At 41.3% G+C, this 18,180-nt stretch overlaps 1 protein-coding gene across 6 annotated transcripts in view; it reads right to left on the reverse strand.

Annotated features, from left to right (window-relative positions):
* SYTL4 (synaptotagmin like 4) overlaps positions 1-11,150 on the reverse strand; it is a 56,584-nt gene extending 45,434 nt beyond the window's left edge. For 3 of the 6 annotated variants that reach the window (XM_010380180.2, XM_030934312.1, XM_010380179.2), the window contains exons 1-2: positions 11,032-11,149; positions 10,440-10,533 (exon numbers count right to left, since the gene is read on the reverse strand). The gene's annotated coding sequence lies outside the window, so the exon portion shown is untranslated. Of the gene's footprint in view, positions 1-10,247; positions 10,282-10,439; positions 10,534-11,031 lie in introns of those variants that run through there. The other 3 variants (XM_030934311.1, XM_030934309.1, XM_030934310.1) reach the window with 2 other exon arrangements.
* Between the last annotated feature and the right edge of the window lie 7,030 nt (positions 11,151-18,180).

Here is an 18,180-nt window from a genome sequence, read left to right on the forward strand (position 1 = left end):
CACTATGAGGTAGGTACTAAATTATTATGTCTACTTTACAAATGAGGAAAGTGAGGCACAGATTGAGCAAATAACTTGCTCAAGGTCACATGCCCTGTGATAGTCTGGTTTTTGGACGCAGGCCATCTGGTTCCACAGTCCAAGCTCTTAACCGCTATACTATATTATACTGTCTCTTCATATTCTGGCAATATTGCTCTATATAGTGATTTTTGGAAAAGGGGACATCAACCTCAGGAACTTGAGGTGGGGTTTCTAAAAGTTTTCAGCTAATAACAAACATAATGTTTGACAGGCCCTCAGTCTGGCTTACTTTCCCAGACCCCTGACCTTGTCCTGCAATATGTGAAACAGGCCAGAGCAACTCTAGCTCAAAGCAACATTATACACAAGAAAATAACTCATTCTCCTTATTCAGGACATCCCTCCTAAAAGATGGCAGGTGCATAATGGTGGGGCAAGGGGTGGGGGTGGGCAGCAGGGTGGAAGAAGGCAGTGGTAGTAACTAAAATATCTCTTTTGTTAGCTCTTAGAATCATATGTGGGGACAATTTCCTCCAGATGGAATCCACATAGCTACCTTTCAATACCAACAAATTCTGTTCATAAATGGTTTGTAGAAATTCCCACTTAAAATAATATATAACACTCTAAAACAAGTCTCAGAAGGAAGTCATATATCTTAATATTATATATTCACTTCTCCTGCAGAATGGTTGTTTTGGATATGTGGAAATGTGGTCTTTCATGATTTCACACATTTTTTCCCTTGCTCCTCAGCAACTCTAGAAGATGCCTTAAACCCACCACCAATCCTAGACGGCAGATTTCCATAAATGTGGTACATAGAAGTAAATCTAAAATATTATAAAAACAAGACCATGTGTCCAAACACCCTACTTGGCAACAGGGAAAATACATATATTAAAGCAAATCCCATTTAGCTTTCTGGCTTTCAAAATCTACATTTGAAGCTTCCTCTAACATGAGCCAAACACAAGAGCCTCATAAGGTTGATGGGTGTAGGATGGCCAGTTTACCCTCTTCTCTGACAAAGGCCCCTTCCTTGACACCCCGTTTTTTAGATTTTTTTAAAAATCTAAAATCCCCAACTAAAAGAATGGACTGTTTTAAAATCTAGGTCATTTATATGTATAAAACATTTTTAAGTCCAGTGAGAGCTGACACATTGTTATTTTTCAATAAGCCTCATCACCTCCCACGCAGAACACTATTATCTTTCCTTAGTCAACAAGCTTTGATAATGCAGCACCCCCACAGGGAAGACCCTCTTCTCCTGCCAGGATCACAGATGGTGGGGATTTCTAAACTGAACTCTAGCTGGCATCTGATTATTTCTTGCAGACCATGTCACCTAAAAATTACCCACACAGTCCCCTTAAATGTGAAATCATCATGGTTCATGACTAATCCAACCCATGCTCACACATAACTGTGATTTCATGCATTAGGTTCCTTTTTAATTTTAGGGATGCTGTGATCTGGCTATGGCCACAGAAACCTTAAAACAATAAAAAATAACCTGTAGTTGAATTTAAATTGAACTGCATATGTGGCAGGTAATTTTAAAGTGTTACTTGAGGCCTATAAGATGCCAAATAAATGCTAATTTCTTTCTAATAAAATATTAATAAATATATACACGAACATATGTACATTAAAAGGTAAGTATAAATTGGAGAATAATATAAAAATAAATGTAAAATATTAACTTATTACAAGCCCTCTTTCCCTCCTAAACTGCTTAACCATAATTACTTTACACATTACATCAAATCCCTAGAGCAAGATTAGTACATGCATTATCAACATCTGGTCTACAGCTAGAAGCAATATCCTAATATTTTGAAGAAATAAAGTATAAAAAATTAAAACCAATAAAATGTTCAAATTAGATTTGTATATATTTATTTTCAATATTGACATAGTAAGTAAAAACACCTTAAAAAGTTCTAAGGGGACAAGAGGTATGAGTTTTCATAATTCAGTTAGTATAACTTGAGATAAAACAAGATATTCAAAATGCCTAGATGGACCTTCTTAGCCCTATACATGTAAATATTTGATCCTGGTATTATCATTAGTTACAAATAGAGCTACACATACTGGAATCAGCACATCAATAAGGATGTTCTTTTAGTTTATAAAAATAATCTTCCCCACTAGATTGTAAGCTGTATGAGAGAAGGGACTTTGTTTTGTTCATCTCTGTACCTTTGGTGCCTAGAGCACTGCCTGGATCATACTATGCACAAAATAAATATTTGTTGAATGAATGAGCTGGCATCAAGAATACCATATATCATATTCAGCCACACCCAAGAGCTTATCATCTAGGACTCTTCCACCTTTGATATAATTGATTCAACACCCCCTCTCTGACCACAACCTGCTGTGCTTCTAGCCTATTCAGTCAATGAGCCCCCCAACTAGCCCCATTCCTATTCTCAGATTTCTTGGGTGGGGGCAGTCTTCCATAGACCCTTCTGCTTTCACCTTGTCAGCTCCTTCCCATCTTTACTTCCTTTCCTAGACAATTTACATTTTATTGTTTCTTTCTCCTTTTTTTTTTTTTTCTGACACTTCTCTGTCACCCTGGCTGGAGTGCAGTGGTATGATCTCGGCTCACTGCAACCACTGCCTCCTGGGTTCAAGCGATTCTCCTGCCTCAGCCTCCCGAGTAGCTGGGATTACAGGTGTGTGCCACCACGCCCGGCTAATTTTTGTATTTTTAGTAGAGATGGGGTTTCACCATGTTGGCCAGGCTGGTCTCGAACTTCTGACCTCAGGTGATCCACCCGCCTCAGCCTCCCAAAGTGCTGGGATTACTGGTGTGAGCCACCACACCCAGCCAATTCTATTGTTTCAACTGCACTCTTGTCAATATCCTCAATAATGCATAATTTCACTGGAAATATCTGATTTTAAAAAAACTATAGCTCTTCTAAGCCCAACTGTTATACTTTATGCATGCACGAGGACTCCTGAGATCTACTGGAGAAAAAAAAAAATCACACTCTGGTAGATTATTATCCATATGAATTATTAGTCACCAAGCTCACCTTAACCCTGCCTGGCACTGCAACTATGCTTCCCTAGACTGCTCTCCTGTTCTCCACAATAACTATTTCAAACCTTCTTCAAACACCACAAATATCTAACTGAAACCTTGTCCCATCTTAACCCCTGCTCTAAGAGGTTGGCCTTAACTATTATATCATAGAGAAATAGAAATACCATCAGACAAGTTCCTGCTGCCAAATCTATGAACCTACTTTCATCTATGCCTATTGAGCATAATCCTCTCCCTCAGTCTGGATCCCCTCCCATCTGGCATAAGGACTCTGCTCTCTAAGGATTTTGCTCTATTAATTATTCCCTCCTTCCCACCAGCCTTTAAAGGAACTCAAGTCCCTCCTAAATAAATAACAAGTCCTTGATCTCAACTCCTTGCTTGCTACTACCCTTTCTCTGCTCTTCAAAGCCAGACAGATTTCTCTAAGGAATTGTACATAATCACTGCCTCCACTTCCTCATCTCCCCAGTCATTTCTCAACCCACCATAGTTTAGCTTTCTGCCTCACAGTTCTCTGAAATTGCTCTAAGGTCACCAAGAACTTCCTAAATCCAACAGATAGTTCTTGGTCTTCCTAGATTTCTCTGGATCTTTAGTACCACTGACCATATTTTTAACACAGCCATTTCATTTTGAGAAACTTATTCTACTGATATTCAAGTAAATTCACAAATATATATTGTGAGGATGCTCAATATTTGAAACAGCAAAAAAAAAAAAAAAAATTAAAGAACATAAACATCCACCAATAGGAAACTGACTAGTTATGGTACACACATATTAGGGAATATTGTGCCTTCGTTAAAAAGAAGGAGGTACTGTAATTCTATTTATACTGACACTGAAAGCATATTAAGTTAAAAAATTGCAAATCATATATATTATGATTCCATTTTTATTTGTTTACATTTTAGACAGATTGGATCATGGATGAATGAAAAAATGTCTAGAAAGAAATACAGTCTTAACATTGTTAGCTCTGTAGAGTGGGATAAGCAGGAACAGAAGATTTATATGTTACCTTTTATTGGGTCAAGTAATAAAAATGTAGTCCCATCCCTAAGCACAGCAACACTTCAAGGTAAGAAAAAAATTTCACAGGAGGTCAAAAGGGAATGGCCGTAGAGACTAGGGGAAAATATTTTAAGGTCGCCGGGGCTAAGAGAGAAAGGAGAGAAGTGTATCTAATGGTTTCAAACATGGAATGAGAGATCTATTAAAAACAAGAAGAGGTAAGTATCCAATAGACAGAGAGCGTGAATAGATAATTCTTAAAGGGGAAAAATCAGATGTCCAACAGATATCAAAAAGAAAAAGTTTCACTCTTACTGGCAATAAAGATTTTGTATGTTTGCTTATTGATTTAGCAAAATTTTAGAAAGACAATTTTCAATTTTTAAAAAGGATATAAGAGATATTCTCATATTTTGCTGGCAAATATAAATTAGGAAGCCCTGTTAAAAAGCAATGTGACAATTTGATTTCTAAAAAAACTGAACTTCACAGAACTTATCACAATTGTAATTAAAAAACTATGGAATACAATATTTAATACACACTTCCCCTGCCGAAATAAGTTCCAGGAGAAAAATGGCCATTGTCTACCTTCTTCTCAGCCATACCTCAAGCATCTAGCTGGGTTGATGGATGGATAGATGGATAAATTTACATTGCAGGATCCTGGCTGTAGGCTCTCAGTTGGTAAAATGTAAATCCTCAGTAAATCAACACAGAGCATGGCACATCGTAGGCCCTCAGTAAATCAAATCATGCTTTCTGATGAGTTTAAAGACACTGGTACTAATGGTATTCTGATGCCTGAATTGATAGAGCTACAAACAAGAAGCAGTGTAGATGCCATGGAAATTTTCTACTTCTTAAAAATTACTCAAGTTCAAGTTAGGTTTAGATACTCACAGATATGAATATGAAAGCCACAGTGGTCTATTATTTCAACTATTCTTCTGCCAGGGCCATCCAATCTCCAGCCCTCTCCCTATTTCTGTCACAGCCACCCGGAAAAAATCCCTCATACTAGATTGTCCACACTGTGTTCCTGGTCTGATGAGTGTTGCCAGAGAGAATGGATACAGGGTTCTGCGACTTGGGGCGGAGACAAATTCAAGTTACCCAAGCCATTTTAAAATTTTTTTCCAGTTTTATGGAGGTATGCTTGACAAAAATTGTACATATTTATGGTATACAGCATGATATTTTGAAATACATATACATAACCTGGATGATATGCCGCTAAAGAACTCCTCTTTTCATCCCTCTCAAATGCTATTCCAACCCTTCACCGTTCTTCCCCTCTTTACTCTCTGGTCAACTTTTCACTCTCTTTTGGGGGTGGAGGAGCTCTCTCAAAATCCTGCCCCTCTACAGCTCCTTCCTTCTCCATAGGTTTTACCAAGAGGATTAGTGAATCCTCTTGTCTCAATGGAATAGCCACCACTCTTTCTCTAAGGCTAGTCTTTTCCCCGCTTTCACTCTGGCACTCCCACCCTCTGACTTTCTCAGGGACCTTGCATCATCAAGCTGTATGCCATCTGCACATAAATGGGCTCATCTATCTCTTATATTTAAATATCTCTTATATTTAAAGTAAAACAAAATTAAATAAAACAGCCTTTTTATCCCCTGTGCCTTACTGTCTATAAGGAACACTCTCTCTTTCCCATCATAGCCAAGCTTCTTCAACGTATATACTACATTTTTTTAATAATATAAATGTATGGGGTACACATGCAATTTTGTTACATATGCAGTGGTTAAGTCAGAGATTTCAGGGTATCTATAACCTGAATAACATACATTGTACCCATTAAGACATTTCTCATCATCTACCCTTCTCCCACCACTCACCCTTCTGAGTCTCCACTGTCTATCATCCCACTCTCCATGTCCATGTGTATCTACCATATTTTTTTATCAGTCCTTCTCAGTCCTCACTGCCCAACCCTCTACAATCTGCCTTCTCTCCTGCTGTACTGATGTTGTCATTGGCCTCCTAATTGCCAAATCTAATGAACATGTTTTTTAAATGCTTTATAGTGGGTTTTATCTGATTACAAGAGGGGAACGCATCATGAACAAAGTTATGACATATGACAGACTAGAGAGAAAAAAACTTGCACTATATAACAGGCAATGGGTAAATATAACTAATAAATATAGTGTTCTTACAAACAAATCAAATATATAACCGAAAAGATAAATGTGCAAAGGATATAAAGGAGCAAGTCTCGGAAAAATACAAACAGCTAACACAAATGAAAAGATGCTCAGCCGCACTAGTGATCAGAGAAATGCCAAGTTAAATCAGTTAGATACTATTTTTCACCTATCAGATTGGAAATTATTAAAAGCATCATCCATCCTCAGCAAGGGCAGGAGGAAAACCACTCGCAATAGTGAAAGGGTAAACCCTCTTGGATGTCACTCGGGTGATGCCTACTTAAATTGTTTAATGTATATATCCTTTGACCTAACAATTCTATTAGAAAGCTACCCCACAAAAATACTTGTGTATATATATCCTTGAGCATTATGCAAGGATGTTTGTGGCAGACTTGTGGTGGCTTGGGCTAAGGTAATAGGCAGAGGAGATGGAGACGTGTGGCAGAATACATGACACAGTCTGAAGATCAGGTCAGCAGGACTTCCTCATGAATTAAATTGGGTGGAGGGCAGTGAGAGAAAAAGAAGAATCAAGGGTGATCTTAGGTTCTTGGTTTGAGCAACTGAATGGATGATGGTGACATTTTACTGAGACAGGGAGTGCTGAGGGAAGAGGGTGGGAATACAAGGGCAATCAGGAGTGCCGTTCTGGCCACGTTACATTTGAGAGGTCTATCTGATAGACAAGGAGAGATGTCGAGTAGGTCATTGGATATATGAGGCTGCAGCTTAGAAGAAAGGCCTGGGTCACAAACATAAATTTGGGAGTGACGAGTAGCTAGACAGATGTTCTTCAAAGCCATGCAGCTGGAAGAGAGCCTCTGTGAAGATTTTAAATGGAGAAAAGTCCAGGGACTGAAACCTGGGTCACTGCAATGTTCAAAGGCAGGGGAGACAAATTTAGTAGAAAAAAAAGCTGGTCAGTTTTTTGTACAAATTTGAGTTTCAAATAAGTTAACATATATTAAATGATGAGAGTCATATATTTACCACCTTATGAAGGGCCCAACTCTTTCCAAGTCTGTCTTCTAAGACATTCTGGCCTCTTCCTTTATGAACATTTCAAAACACTTTTAAACAGAATAGCACTTTTTTCTTTTATGTTACACAGTGGTTTCTTCATACTGCACAATCGTCCTGGTAGAAAACTAGTTAAATACAACACAAACAGCACTCAGCTACGGCTTTGCCATAAAGTTCCATAATCCAATAACCACCTCATACCTAAAAGGCTATGGGTAACTTGAAACCAGAAGCCTAATTTGTGCCATCCGTTATTCTTTTGAGCTGTTCACTTCCCCATTGCACAGTAACTTTCTCCAGCCTCTTACTGATGATCTTGCAAAAAGACTGAAAGGCCTCAAGACATCTGACAATCCACACCCCTTCCTCCCAGTGCGGCCCCGTTCCTACCAACAAGAAGCACAACATTTTTACATTTCCACTTTTAAACTTTAGAGATTTCCATCCAGAGACTCACACTTTTAAAAAATAAGAGAGAGAGGCCAGGCGTGGTGGCTCACGCCTGTAATCCCAGCACTTTGGGAGGCCGAGGCGGGCAGATCACGAGGTCAGGAGATCAAGACCATCCTGGCTAACATGGTGAAACCCCATCTCTACTAAAAATACAAAAAAATTAGCCGGGCGTGGTGGCGGGCACCTGTAGTCCCAGCTACTCAGGAGGCTGAGGCAGGAGAATGGCATGAACCCGGGAAGCAGAGCTTGCAGTGAGCCGAGATCACGCCACTGTACTCCAGCCTGGGCGACAGAGTGAGATTCCGTCTCAAAAAAAAAAAAAAAACAAAAGTAAGAGAGAGGAAGTACTTCCAACTAGGTCAAAGTTGACATCAGTAATGCAGTCTCAAAGCAAAAATTAGCAGAAGTAAAGCTGAATTTTGGGCCTGGGGCAAACTTACACCTGTAGGGTGACAAACTGGGTAGGCTTAGTTTCAGGTCCAGGAGTGCCTAACTCCAAGACTGCCAAATTCCTAGAATGGCAATGCCATTCATTCATTAACAAATATTAGTATGCACCTATGATGTACCAAGGACTGTTCTGGGTCCAAGAGTCTACCAGTGAATACAACAGACGGCAATCCCTGTCCACAGGGTGTTTATGTTATGGTGGGTGAGGGAGTGGCAGGGCAGACAATAAGCAAGAAAAATGTAATAAAGTAGGGAAAGGGTATATGGAATGTTCAGAGAAGGGATTACACGTTTAAATAGGGTGATCAGGGCAAACTCCTAGCCGTGGTATTTCAAGTGCCTCAGGAAGGTGTCTTCTGTACCCTTAACCCCACCATCACTACACCTCAGCACCTTGAAGGAATGGCATGGTACATCCGGTTACTGGCACAAATATTTACCAATATCTTATATTTAAGACAAAGGGAGCTCCAAGATTCAGACCTTGCCCTTAGAGAACTTACAGCCTTCCAGGTGTAAAAACAACTAAGCAGTGTTAAGGGCTGTACTGAGGTGTAAACAAAGTGCTTTAGGACACAGGATAACTGGCAATTCTGCTTGGGGGAAGAAGTATGTGTTCAGTAAGGCCGTTCCAAAGGAGGTGACTTTAGAACTCAATCTTGAGGGATAGATAGGAATTAATGTCAGGGGAATGGGCATGGGGGAGGAAAGTTAGCTTTTTAGGAAGAAAAAAAGGAACAGTTTGAGCAAGGTCCCAGAGATGGGAATAGGGAGGACATTTTCTTCCTATCCCTGCCTGTGGTACTCCATCCATCCCATGACAAAACTAGCACACGATCACCCTCAGGCTCTCTGGTATGGCTGTCAGGAAATCCCTATCACTTATTTCTCCCCTAGCCAGCAGGAGAGGAAGAAGTTGAGTCAGGCACACATCCCTAGAATCCAGGGTTACCCTCCCCTAACTTCAGGACAATTACCACAGAGCTGAGAACCCAGGAGATTTCATTCATCTAGGTACACTCAGGGATGTGTACTTATAGTGGTAACGTGGCAACTGACCCATGTCGGAAATGAAGTGGGTAAGACATCAGTAAGGTAAGTAGTCCATAGTCTTGGCAGTGCATCTAAGGGGGAATCAAGGAGCAAAACATATACTTGGAAGGAAATTTTTTAATCACTTAGTCCTCATCCATGAGCTATTCAGTGTTCCCAACATTCAAGACAATAGAGGTGGTGTGACAGGACAGGAACACAAGCTCTGCCTCTGAGATTGTGAGGGCAAGGCACTTACCCTCTAAGTCTCTTTTTCATCATAATATGGTTATAACTGTAGCACCTATTGTATAGAGTTACTGTGAGGATTGCATTTTTATGTAAAGAACTTATCACAGTGCCTGGCTCAATGGAGCCTAACAACCAGAGCCTAACAAGCTCAGAGAGCCGGAATGCTACATATACTCACAGATCAGTTACCCCAGAACAGGCCTCCGAGCTCCATTTCACTGCTCTGACCAAGAGTGAGACACCTGAAATCGTGTTAGCAGAAATGTTCATCCCCTGCCCAAAAAGAGCCTCACAAGCCAAGTTGGTGGTGCTTTTCTACTAGGGTGCTAAAAACCAAACAACCAAAAATGCAGAAAACTTCATCAAGGCCACATCTCTGCATTGAACATTGTTCCCACAGCAACAAAAGTCTTAAGTCATTAATACCGCAATATTAATAGATTTATGAGAGGTAGGGGTGCGGAGCTTAAAGAGCAGAAAAAAAGCCAGTTAAATATAGGAGGTCCAGGATGTACAGAAGACTCATTTTTTTTTTGCCACAAATATACAAGGTCTAGGGTCAACCCTGCCAAGAGCAGTAATCTGGAATTTTACGTCCTCTAGTCCTGAAGAAGAAGGGTACTGGGGGAAGAAAAGCTTGGTTAATTAGAAACTCACCACTTTTCAAGCCACCAGAATTCTAACCAAATGATTTCACCACCCCAAATCCCATCTCAATGTTAAGGGTTGGAGGAACACCTTTTTCTGCCCCATTACAAACCATCACAGGAGACAGAAGCATTCTGTGCCCCTTCTGAGATCTCGGGGACCCTTCTCCAGTACCAGATCTCTCACAGCCTGCTTGAAGAGCGGCAAGATAAACAGCTCCACAGCACATAGCCAGGTCCCCAGCCCCAAGTGCAGAGGGAGCCCACTGAGGCAGGACTCCAGCCAACCAGCCTCTAGCCTTTACCTGTGGCTGACTGGCCAACGCCAGAGAAGCCGACGCCGCGATGTCGGAGGTCCGAAGAGAGTGCGGGTTAGCGACCCCGCTCGACCGCCAAGCTCTGCGAGAGAAACCCACGAAAAGGTGACTGGACGCCTTGGAGGGCGCAGTTCCCGCTAGGAGCTCGGCCCCGCCCCCGCCCCCAGGGCCAGCTCTCGGGAGGGGCACCAGCTCGGGCTGGCGGGAAAAGCCCGGGCACTCCGCGCGAGGGGCGCCGGAGAGGAGAGGGGAGGCGGCTCCCAGAGGGGCACAGCCCGCATTAGTGCTAGGTGTGTCAGGGAAGGGGCCAGAAGAAGCCCTGGAGAAAGAAAAGTGGCCGGGAGGGACCGCCCAAGCAGACGGGAGTCCAAGCCTGGGGGGTGCGGTCGGGAGAGGCGGACAGGGAGAGGGAAGACGAGGTCAGCTAGGGAGAAGGAAAAACTAGGGGAGCAGAGAGCGGGTAGGGAAGACGCACGACCCCGAGATGGGGGTGGGGGCGCTTCAGCAGCGAAAAGGAGCTGGGGGTCCAGAAGGAGCCCCCGACCGAGGGCGAGGGGGCGGCCGCTGGCTGCTGACCTACCTGTCACCTGCAACAGGTGCCTCCAGAGAGCGAGACGTCCCAGTGCCGGTTTCGAGGGAGGGTCTCCGGCTCCGGGAAGATCGCCACCCAGCTCTGGCGGCCGGCCCTTCTCACCCTCCCGGGAGGCGGAAAAAGCTGCAACTTTCCCTGGAGCTGGGAGGAGCTGGACTCTTAAAGGCGCCGCACAGCGCCCCGGGCTCCTTAGTAGGGGGCCGCTCAGCCCGAAAGGGAGCTCTGGGACCCAAAGCCTTGAGACACAAGAGGAATGAATGTCCTTCCAGATTAGGAGTGGGAGCCTGGGGACCGAGGATAGGGGTCTAACACTAGACGTGCCTCCCCACCCCCTTACTTCCATCTGTTGGTCGCTCCCTTAGATGGTGAAATCACCTGCCCCTTTCGTTCAGCTGAGTCAAAAGTTGTCAAATTTTCTCACACTTCTAAGGAGATAAAAGAGTATGAACTATCTAATTTGAGTAAATAAAATATGATACCATTCTGATCCTTTGACTTGTGGCCTTTTATGGCAAATAAATGTCTGTCTAAAATAGAAACGTTTTGGGCAAAGGAGTAGACTAAATTCACACATACACACTCAAGGACACAACTGGTTAAAATATTCAACTCACTAGTAATCAAAGAAAAGCAAATTAGAACAATAATGAGATTATTTGGCAAAGAGTTTTGTTTTTTATTTTTTAAATAACACTTAATGATGACAAAGTAGCCACCAAACAAGCGCTCATAATTGCTGATAGGAGCATATGTTGGTTAAAAACCCTTTTAGAAAGCATGTGAGCAGTATATATCAATAGACTTTAAAATGTTTATACCTACCCAGTAATTGCAGATTCCCCTCCCTCTCTTTCCCATCCCTCTCCCCCTCATTTCACATCAGCAATTAAACATGCTCAAGTATCTACCATCTTAAAAAAACATCCTCCCTACACAGGAGGTCCCTCTTCAGGTCCTCTTTATGGGCAAATGTATTGAAAACATACTTTACAGGTGAAATTGCAATTTTTACTCGCTTACGTCTCTTTCATTTCTCAGCTCTCAGCAGTCTGGCTTCCTTCCCCCACTGAAACTTCTCAATGAGATAAAAAGCCAATGACCCTCAGTGTCGATAAATCCACAAATAAGTAAGGTATTTTTGGTCCTTATTTTGCTTGACTTCTCCCCTACATTTAACACTGTTAACCATTTCCTCCTCCTTGAAACGTTCTATGGCATCTATGACATTATACTCTTGCTTTTCCTCCTACTCCTTTGCCCTCTCCTCAGTGACCTTTGTAGGCCACTCTTCTGCTATCTGACCTCTGAAAGTCAGACATTCTCAGGGCTAGGATACATATACTCCCTCCCCAAATAATCTTTTTCGCTCACTTGGCTTTAATTATCATATATATGGTCACAACTTTAATTCTATAACTCTACCCAGACTGCTTTATTGAGTTCTGTTTTCTTGACATCTCCACTTGAATGTCCTGCAGACACCTCAAATTCAACACATCCAAAGTTAAACCTACCATCTTTTCTCTTAAATTTGTTCCTCCTCCAGTATTTCCTATATCAGTAAATGGCAACATGCCACTCAAGGCAATGGATTCACCAGTCTAGATGTCATTAAGAAAATTTATGATTCATCGGAGAAGGGCAAAATATCAGCATTAACGGGAGTTTGGAAGAAGTTAATTCCAACCCTCATGGATGACTTGAATAATTAAAGACTTCAGTGGAGGAAGTCACTACACATGTAGTAGAAATAGCAAGAGAACTAGAATTAGAAGTGGAACCCAGAGGCCGGGCGCAGTGACTCACGCCTATAATCCCAGCACTTTGGGAGGCCGAGGTGGGCGGATCATGAGGTCAGGAGATCGAAACCATCCTGGCTAACATGGTGAAATCCAGTCTCTACTAAAACTCCAAAAAAATTAGCCGGGCATGGTGGTGGGCACCTGTAGTCCCAGCTACTCAGGAGGCTGAGGCAGGAGAACGGCATGAATCCAGGAGGCTGAGCTTGCAGTGAGCCGAGATCGCGTCACTGCACTCCAGCCTGTGTGACAGAGTGAGACTCTGTCTCAAAAAAAAAAAAAAAAAAAAAAGGATTTAGAATGTGACATAAACTTAGTTGATAAAGCAGTGGCAGGGTTTGAGAGGATTGACTCTAATTTTGGAAGAAGTTCTACTATGTGTAAAATGGAATCAAACAGCATCGCATGCTACAGAGAAATCTTTTGTGAAAGGAAGAGTCAATCAATACAGCAATCTTCATTGCTGTCTTATTTTAAGAAATTGCTACAGCCATCCCAGCCTTCAGGAGTCATCACCCTGATCAGTCAGCAGCCATCAAGATCAAGGTGAGACCTCCCACCAGCAAAAAGATTACAACTCACTGAAGACTCACAGGATCATTTGCACTTTTTAACAATAAAGTTTTTCTTTTTTTGAGTCAAGGTCTCGCTCTGTCACCACCCTGGAGGGCAGTGGCACAATTGTAGCTCACTGTAGACTCTATCTCCTGGGCTCAAGTAATACTGCCACCACAGCCTCCGAGTTGCTGGGACTATAGGCACACACCACCATGTGTAGCTATATATATATTTTTAGTATTTTTATTAGAGACAGGCCTCACTATGTTGCCCAGGTTGGTCTCAAACTCCTTAGCTCAAGTGATCCTCCTGCCTTGGCCTCCCAAAAGTGCTGGGATTATAGGCATGAGCCACCGTGCCTGGCCTAAAATATTCTTCAATTAAGGTCGTTGGTTTTTTAGACATAATGAATGCTATTTCACACTTAATAGACTGCAGTATAGTGTAAACATAACTTTTATATGTACTGGGAAACTAAAAAATGTATGCGACTTGCTTTATTGTGGTGGTCTAGAACCAAACCCACAATATCTCCAAGGTATATCTGTATGCAAGAATTTTTATTAAAATATTGATAGTGGATGTCTCTAGGGGATGGAACTAAACAAATTTTTAGTTTTGCTCCTACTTTTCTGTCTTTTTCAACTTTCTTTTAATGAGCGTGTGTGGCTTTGATAATATTTTTTAAATCTTCTTGAAAAATCTTCAAAAGCTAAACAAACCAAAAATTAATTCTAGCAGACAAAACAGTAAAAATCCATCTCCCAGGCTCTACCCAGAGTTTTTTTTTTTTTTTTTTTTTTTTTTTTTGCTTGTTTGTTTTTGGTTTTTTGGGGTCTTTTTATGTTTTAGCCCTTCAATACACTGCCCCAGCCTGAAGTGTGAGGCCACTTTGAAAAGGAAATCCTTAGCCTAGATGATGGATTGATAGATGCAGGAAACCACCATGGCACATGTAAACCTTCACGTTTTGCACATGTATCCCAGAACTTAAAGCAAAATTAAAAAAAAAAAAAAAAAAAAAAAAAAAGGGAAATCCTTTTGTTCTGTCTAGCTTTGCTAATTCAGCTCTCCCTCTAGAGCCCTCTACTCAGCCTTGGACTTTGAATGTGTTCCGGCCCCCAAATTTGGCCTGTGAGAACTCAGACCAGGCACTTCTCTGCTCCTTCTTTGCAGGTGGTGCTTGGCAGGAGCTGGAAACACTGTCAGCCAGAAGTAACTTTGGAAACATTTTGTCCAACTCCCTTATTCCTCAGCAAAATTTTAAGCTTTACTTCTTTATATGTGTGCAGTTTCTCACTGTCCAAGGTACCCCTCACTAAAGAGGATGTGAGGATTTGACCCCTCTTCTCTAAGACAGTGTCACTGACCAGCTTCAAATACACAGAGAGACAAACATAACTAATGAACCAAAGCAAAGTTAGTCAGTGGCCTGTTTACATACATTCTGTGCTTTGCAAACTGCTGCCCATTTCTGTTTTATCCTCCTCGTCTGCCACAAGTTCAAATTCTTTTATTTTATTTTATTTTATTATACTTTAAGTTCTAGGGTACATGTGCACAACGTGCAGGTTTGTTACATATGTATACATGTGCCATGTTGGTGTGCTGCACCCATCAAAGTTCAAATTCTTATGCTAAACATTGAGAGAGGTCTAATGAGAGCAAACCCAGGCACTATCCTGGCAAAAATGTAAACAGGAATGTATGGATTATCACCCCATGTATGGTATATGATCTCCTGACCCATTGTGAATGATTGAATTCAATGAGTTGATTTTGCCACGTTGAGAGAGTTTGGACCAGTGCAAACTTTAAAAGATGAAGATTTTCCTCAGCCCCAGGTGAAAGGATACCTCGGTATTGAGCAATTATTCTTTTGAAACAGTTTTAAATTTTTCAAAAATATATAAACATATAGAGAATAATATAACAACAAGGACATGCCCACTACCCAGCTTATGAAGTAAGGCATTACCAAAACAATCGAAACTCTCTGTGTCCTCCTCCATCCTAAGGCTTTCACAATCTCAGATTTGATCTTGATTATTTCCATGAAATCTGATTTTGCTACACTGAGCAAGTTCTGACCAGTGCAAACCTAAAAAAATGGAGATTTTCCTCAGCCCCAGGTGACAGGATAGCATGAAATTCCTTGTATGTCTATACACATTTACTAAATATGTGTCTATCTCTAAACAATACGTAGTACCTTACAGAAATATTATCTTTCTGTATGTACCTTCTGCAATTTGCTTTCCTCACTCAATATTATTCTTACGAGATTTATCCCTGTTGATAGGGGTAAATTTATTTTCACTGCTATAGAGCATTCCAGGGCAATTTATATATCTGTTTTGCCATCGATCAGGTACCTTTTAGTCGCCAAAGTTTTAATTCTGCTTGCCAGGACACTCCCTTTTCATCTCATGTTGAGTTTACTTTTGTAAAAATCAAAATAAAAAAAAAAGGCTTCCTAACAAGCATATTTAGTATACCAGTGGTCTACAGTGAGTATAAAGTATAAAAAGTAAATTCAAATCTCTCATTCAGTCAAGATCGAGGTTTCTCAGTCTCTACACTATTGATATATTGGAATGGATATTTCTTGGGGTGGGGGGAAGGTGCTATCCTGTGCACTGCAAGATGTTCAGCAATGTATCTGACCTCCATCCACTAAATGCCTTTATCCACTAGATCACTTTCCAAGTTGTGACAACCAACAATGTCTCCAGATATTGACCAATGTCCCCAGTTGAGAACCACTGGTCAAGATGTACTGAGTACCCACTACATATGAAGCACTTTAATAGGTACTATGGGAAAATAGAAGAACAAACACTGGGGAAAAAAAGGCCATTCATTCAAATATAAATATATTGTGCTAGTTAGGCACTGGGGTTTTGGTGAGTCTTTCTTCCGGGAGGTCACAGTTTATTGAATGGGGCAGGTAAAGGCAGGCAAACCAAAAACAGAAATTTATAATACAGTGTGGAAAGTGCAAAGCTGGGGAGATGCTCAGGATATGGGAGAATGCCTCAGAAGGCCATTTACATCAGCCTGATTGGAGAGTGGTCAGTGAAGGGTTCCTGGAAGAGGAAATTGCTTCTCTGAATCTTAAAGGATGAGTAGGAATTAGCTAGACCAAAAAGGTAGAAAGGCATTCCAGGCAGAAGAAGAGCATAAGCAAAAACAGAAAGGCTAGAAACACTGAATATGTGCAAAGGGAGTGCAAGGAAGTTGCTGGAGCATAAGGTGAAAGGAAAAAGTGATGATAGATGAGGCTAAAAGGATGATGTATTAATTTATAAGAAAGTACCAAAAACTGAGGGGACTAAATAACACAAACTTGTTTTCTCACAGTTCTGGAGGCTAGAAATCTGAGATCAAGCTATCTGCAGTGTTGGTTCCTTCTAAGGGATGTGAGGAAAATCTGTTCCATGCCTTTCTCCTAGCTACTGGTGCTGTGCCAGAAATCTCTGGTATTTCTTGACTTGTAGAAGCATCATCCCAATCTCTGTCCTGATCTTCACATGGCATTCTCCTTGTGTATGTGTCTCTGTGTCCAAATTTCCCCTTCTTATGAGGATACCAATCATGTTGGATTAGGGTCCGCCCTAATGACCTCATCTTAGCTAATTACATATGCTATGACCTTATTTCCAAATTAGCATACATTATTAAGTACTGGGGATTGTAAGTTCAACAGATGAATTTGGGGGCAAACAACTCAATCCATAACAGGTAGGTAGGTACTAGAACAACAGAGGCTTTGTGAGTCATGTTAAAGAATTTGAACTTTATCCAGTAGCTAATTACAGCCATTTGAGGAGCCTTGAAATTCCCTACTCCATCATTTTGTGACATCACTCAAATAATTTTTCATCCTTTTGTGACTAAATAATATTCCACTATATGGATCTAATACCACATTTTGTTTATCCACTCAGAAGTTGATGGACAATTGAGATTTTTCCATGTTTTGGCTACTACAAATAATGCTATCATAAACATTCATGCATGCAGTTTTTGTGATCATATGCTTTCTTTTTTTTTTTTTTTTTTTTTTTTTGAGACGTAGTCTCGCTCTGTCACCCAAGCTGGAGTGCACTGGCCAGATCTCAGCTCACTGCAAGCTCCGCCTCCTGGGTTCATGCCATTCTCCTGCCTCAGCCTCCCGAGTAGCTGGGACTACAGGCGCCCGCCACCTTGCCCGACTAGTTTTTTGTATTTTTTAGTAGAGACGGGGTTTCACCGTGTTAGCCAGGATGGTCTCGATCTCCTGACCTTGTGATCCGCCCGCCTCGGCCTCCCAAAGTGCTGGGATTACAGGCTTGAGCCACCGCGCCCGGCCGATCATATGCTTTCAAAATGCTTGTGTATCTACCTAGGATTGGAACTGCGGATCATGTAGTAACTCTATGTTTAACCTTTTGAGCGATCACCAGACTGCTTTCCAAAGTGACTGCACCATTTTACCTTCCCATCAGCAATATGTGAGGGTTCCAATGTCTCCACATTCTCAATAGCACTTGTTATTATCAGTCTTTTCGATTACAGACATCCCTGTGGGTGGAAATTGGTATCCCATTGTGGTTGTGATTAGCATTTTCCTAATAACTAATACTTTTGAGCAACTTTTCATGTACTTGTTAGCCATTAGTATATCTTCTTTGAAGAAATGTCTATTCAGATCCTTTGTCCATTTTTAATTAGGTTGTCTTTTTGTTGTTGTGTTATAAGAGTTCTTTATATAGTTTATTTATATTTTTGAAAAGAG

Source organism: Rhinopithecus roxellana, chromosome 7 (genome assembly GCF_007565055.1).
Source record: "Rhinopithecus roxellana isolate Shanxi Qingling chromosome 7, ASM756505v1, whole genome shotgun sequence".
Classification (NCBI taxonomy): domain Eukaryota; kingdom Metazoa; phylum Chordata; class Mammalia; order Primates; family Cercopithecidae; genus Rhinopithecus; species Rhinopithecus roxellana.